Source organism: Terrapene carolina, unplaced genomic scaffold, assembly GCF_002925995.2.
Source record: "Terrapene carolina triunguis isolate 2854851 unplaced genomic scaffold, T_m_triunguis-2.0 Scaffold96, whole genome shotgun sequence".
Lineage (NCBI taxonomy): Eukaryota > Metazoa > Chordata > Testudines > Emydidae > Terrapene > Terrapene triunguis.
The window spans coordinates 21,400,712-21,406,711 of NW_020664447.1; positions in this window are offsets into that span (position 1 = coordinate 21,400,712).

Here is a 6,000-nt window from a genome sequence, read left to right on the forward strand (position 1 = left end):
AATAAAGCATGGATTGGTTGTGAAAATAACCTTAACACTGCATGTGTGAAGTCAAATGTTCTAGATGGGATTGCTCTCAAGGACAGTCAATATTCAAAGTTCTAGCTCCAAAACTTTCCGTTTTTTTTTTAAATAAAATTTATTTATTTAAAAACCCAAAACAGTGCACACATTTACAGGAAGAGCCTATTGGACAGTACAGTCCCGCCAAAGAGAAAATCACTCAATGCAAACCTAACAATGGGTAGACAACTTTTGAAAGAAACATTTTGGGTTCAATCCTGCCAGGAATGGAGCACTGCTGTGAGGCCACTGACCTCAGTCGACCACCTCAAGCCAGGCCTGAAGCTGGCTTCCAAGTAGAGAAGGCTCATCGAAGTAAATTAGACACCTAATGTGCTTAAAGCTAAGCATGTGCTTAAGGGTTTTGCTGGATTAGGCAAGAATACTCCGCATCCTGCAGGATCAAACCCTTAACCAATAAGAACCTCTCCCGTCTGGAAATGGCTGAACAAGGTTCAAAGCATCTGGCTAAGAAGCTGAAGCAGGCTGTATATGCATTTCAGGTACAGGGTTTGACTCAGGCTTTCAGATCCTGGGCAATATGCCTAAAGAAGGTGATATGCTCAGTTGCTTAAGTAGACAGCCTGTGAAAGTGCTGATGGTGCTACATGATTCTTACAGATACCACCTATCTGCAAGTCTAAAGAAAAGCATGATGACCACCAGAAGAAGCAGCTCTCTCAAACTCCCTATTCTCCATGGAGATAAGATGCCAGCAGGCGGTAGGGTGGAGAGAACTGGATATAGAGGAAAAAGCAGATCACTTTGCTGGTGTGTAAGATAACAAATGTTCGTTTCACTGTGCTTAGTGAGAGAGTGCTGCTTGAACTCAACCTAGTTAAACAAACAGTAATCAGGCAATACTGCATGAGTATTAAAGTTGTCATGGTACCTTAAATAGGCTGCACTACAAAGACACAAGGTAAGATTAGGCTCCATATGACAGGTGCAATTTCCAAAACCAAAAGAAGGTCACTTTGCAGGCAGCACAGTGGCTGAAGACAAACTGTCAGGAAGAAGTAGTCTGCATTGATGGGCATGCACCAGACTGCAAGATTTGTCTGAGTGGAATTTCCATAAACCGTGCTTAATTTGTGCCAGGGCTTGCCAGGGCTGAGCCCAGCACCTCTAGGCTTGGCAGTTCATAGCCCTGGCACCTCTGGGCTTGCCGCATCAGTTATGAAAGTAAAAATATTGCTTGAGTCCCGGCACCTCTTTCATTACAAATTAAGCACTGCCCATAAGCATCTAAAATAAGTGCCTTTCCCTAAATTTTCAGTGGCTGGATTCAACACCAAGTTCTAAAGAATTAACAGACTGAAAGCTGAGTAAGGAAGTGCTCACCATCCTAATTAAGAACTGGTTTTCTAGCAGCTCTATTAGGGTGAGGAAAATGCACATAGCAAAGTAATGGATTTCGTGAGACAACTCAATTTTTCCTTACCAGGTTTGTAGACGATAGATACTGATTCTGATGAGAAGGACAGTATTCTAGTGGGCAGAGCAAGAGACTGGGAATCAAGATGGGCTTTCCCCCCACACTATCTGGGCAAGTCGTTTAACTAATTGTGCCTCAGTTTCCCCATCTGTAAAATGCTTATCTCCCTCAATGGAGTGCAAGCTTAATTAATTCATTTTTATCTCCTTATGAGGAATGCTACAAAAGTACAGAGTGCTATTAATTGCTAGAAACTGCAGTGCCTATGTTTCCTGCATGGGGACTAAAAGGCAAGTATTATTTGTAGTGTAATCTTTTCTTGTCATTGTACCTTTCTCCAGGATGCCATGTTTTCCAGTGGTGTTTAACACAGCTTTTCATAATCATTGACCGCTTGGAAATCATGAGCAATGAGTGTTGGTTTCAATTAACTTTCATTAAGATGGATGATCCTGTAGACTTGCTCTTGAACCAAGGCCTAGATCAAATCCAATGTTGCTGACTGTATTTATCATGCAGAACATGTGCACTAAAGGGCTGTGAATAAATTGGCTGGCTACATCAGCATATTTCTCAATGAGAGCATTTTATATAATGTTTCATCGCTCCTATGAAACAGTGTCATCCAAGCAAAGAGCTAAATTTGTGCATTTCCAAAGAACTGCACCCCCTGTTGGAATCTGGGGAGCCATCGTTATCCTTGCTTTTGATCTCAACTTATGCGAGGTACCAGGACTCCCTCTTGTACTAACAGAGCTCAGCCTAGCCAGACCTTAGCATTATTTTAAGGCTGACTGTATCTGAGCATTTCCCATAGATTGCATTGATAATGTGGAACCATTTCAGATCACACCAGTTTATAGACGCAAAGGCCGAGAACTAACTTTATTTCTTTCAACTATAATGGATGAAAATCATTTTGCTTTTTACCTTAAAGTGCAGTTAATGAACCATTGATGCAAGAATAGAATCTCATTGACTGTGTGGTGGGTTAGTTGCTAGCCCTCCGGCTATTAGGCCAGAAAGGTTTAGAATCAAAACCATGTCTAGTGGTTAGAGCAAGATTGCCAAAGTTGTATACATACTTGCGTACAATTACACCATTAGGATGTACACAATTAGATCAGGGGTTTGGCTGTCAGGACTCCGGGCTGCTATTCTTGATTCTGCCACTGTTTCACAATGTGACCATGGGCAAATCACTTCATCTTTTGTGCCTCGGTTTCCCCATCTGCAAAATGGGGGAATCAGGGCTTGTATATGTGGTGAGTTACTGAGTAGCAATCCAGGATCTAAATCTACCACACACCAGCTTGCTACACAGTAATTCACTGTATGGACATTACTACCACCCACTGAAAGTTCCGGACTGCAGTTTAGCATGTGCGGAAAGCTTGTGCACTGTAGGTTTACACCCTGGCTTGCTGTGCAGTAATTCGCCGTGTAGAGAACTCCTTAGCTGTATCTACTTCACGTGAGCTGTGTGATAATGATTGTACAGTCCTTGGAGTTGCTCGGATGAAGGTCCTATAAAAGTGTAAAGCTGCCACTACAGTGCAAGCTGCACTGTGAGAAGTGCAGGCCTTCTGCTAAGAGATGTAACTGAGGTGCTTTGTGTCCACCTGTGATGTCAATTACAGAACTCAGTTTACTTTATGAAAACTATATGTGACCTACTGCTGAGCACATATTGGCTACTCTATTACAGTACTATCCTGTTACATTGCAAAGGGCTGCTTTGAGATAACTCAAATGTGAAAGGCAACATACAAAAACATATTCTTTTCCTTTTTCATTTACTACTTTTTCAAGGATCTGGAAAGCTCTTTTATCCAATAACTTTGTCAATGCGCACTGCATCATTCTAAGTGCTGTTTCTTTTATATGCAGGACGCTACACCTTTAAAAAGAGCTAGCTGCTATCATCCTTTTTAAGTTTTCTAGGGACGGAGATGGTGATAGGATGTTAGGGAGGTTTCTCTGAGTGAGGAGAGCAGGATCTAGCCCTAATTGCTTTTGAAACTCTTGGTAAATCATGTATTGAGAGGACTTGAAAAGTCCTGGCCAAGGACACACTTGTCTTTTTTCAGGATTAACCTTTTCCTTCAATTGAAGAAAACAATGAAGTCTGCAGTTTGGGTGAGGGTTGCACTGGGATTGTGGAATCTAGACTTTCAGATAAGAAGATAAAGTGCAGAAAGAAGATCTAGTGACTAAATGTTTTGCCTTATTTTTTTCAACAGGCAACAAAGATGAAATCAGCCTGCTTTTACAGCCGAGAGAAAGCTTCCACGGCAGGTCACACCACTGATGATGAAAAGTAAGTTATAGGCAGCCAGATGAAAGGATATTTCACTGGAGAAATGTGTAAAGTTTTTTTTTCTCTCTTCCTCCCTCTTTCTTTATTGATTTCTCTCGCTCCCATCAAGACTTTGCTGCCTTGTGCACAAGCGCAATCCAATTACCGTAAGCTCCTTCCTCCACAAGGCTATTGCTCTTCAGTGTCATCCTTCCAAGTAATTTGCACTTTTCCTGTGGTAAGTACTTTTGCTCTCTCTCTCATGTGCCACTGCTCAGGCACGTGAGTCACAGGGTATGGCTACACTGCAATCAAGAGGTATGATTGCAGCACTTGTAGACATACATGAGCTAGCTTTGATCTAGCCCAGGACTTTGGGTACATACAGACTCTTGCATACAATTACACCATTAGGGTGTGGACGGAGAGGAGCACTTTCTGGCTAATGGGCACAACGCTCTTATTTTAGTGTTAAGGGTCTGATCCTAAGCCCATTGGAGTCAAGGGAAAGATACCCATGGACTAAGTGGGCTTGGGATCAGGCCCTAAAAGAATTACTGCTCTTAGAAAATGACCACTGAGTGTGAGTACAATAGTTGGTCCCTCCTAGGTGGAAGGCCCAAGGGCATTATTGGGCAACAAGAGATTCTGTAGTTCAATGTCCCCAGGGAAGACTCTGTCTATTATAATGATAATCTTTAGTACTTATATGGCAGTTTTCATCTTCCAATTGCATTTAGGGTGACCAGGCAGCAAGTGTGAAAAATCGGGACAGGGGGTGAGGAGTAATAGGAGCCTATATAAGAAAAAGATCCAAAAATCGGGACTGTCCCTATAAAATCGGGACATCTGGTCACCCTAATTGCATTACAAACACTAGCATAATTTGTGTGCAGGTAGCCTACATGGTTTCACATTGCTATTCACCAGGCTGTTTAGTAAAAAGACAGATTTGTAAGATTATCCCTGGCATTAGTTGGTACACACAATGCCCAGTTCATCCATTAGTAGATGGAGTCTCCTGGTAGACGCAGTTGCCTTGGCATCACTATTAGATGCATTAACCCTGGCATCACCTGACAATATACACCATATCTCTAATGTCACTTAGGACTTACACTAACCTTGTTGTCACCTCCCACAGTGTTTCCATTCCTATTTTTAATTACTCGTGAGCACTTAAATACTGTGGTGATGGGTGTCACAGACCTGCAGATAGATTAGGTACATAGCAGCACTAATCTCATCACCACCAGATCTACATGGGCATCTGGAATCACAAGGAGGCTGTGTGGCCTAGTGGATAGACCATAGTGTGTAGAAAACCTGGGTTCTATTCCTGGCGATGCCACTGGTCTGCTGGGTGACTTGGGGCAAGTCACTTCCCCTCTCTGTGTCTCGGTTTCCCCATCTATACAGTGCGGGTAATGATACCGACCTCCTTTGGGAAGCTCTTTGACATCTACTGATGAAAAGTGCTAAATAAGAACTAACTATTATTATTGAGGAGTCTCTGAAGAGTAGCATAGGTAAGTGTCCTGCCTCTGCAATGCCTAGACCACCAAGCCAGCTGTAACAAACAGCAGCACAGAGAAACAAAGTTCAGATCCTGGAGCTCAGCATTTGCACCGTTCCTTAATCTCTCAAACCCTGTCACTCTCCCTCCGTAGTCCCTATATATATTCACCCACTATCCATCTAACCCTTTGTTATGCTGCACCCCCGGTTGCAGCTTTATCTTCAGGCCACTGCACTGTAGCCCTTTATCCTCACCCGCACACATTATCCCACAAGCCTACATTCAACTGATCTTCTAACACTTCTTAACAGGACAGAAATCTCCTCACCAGGGAATGTCTGATGCATCATTTGAGTTATTTTTTGTACATAACGAGGTTGTGTTGCAGGCATTCCAGTCACCTAATTATTATCCTTGACCTTGGGAAAAAAAATCTGAGTGCATTTAATAATAACCCCAGTGAGCTGAGGCAGCTTTGCAATTACGTTGCATAATGTTGTCACGCAAAGGGGGTTGCCAGGGAGATAATGGTAAACACCAGCCTCAGTTCTGTCGGAAAAATAATTGGAGTCATCTCCCTTTGTGGCTGGTGCAGAGGAGCAAACTGGATGGGTAAATTTTCAGTTACCGTAGACATCAGCAACAACACTGCACTTCACCATTGACCAGATCATTAGTCCC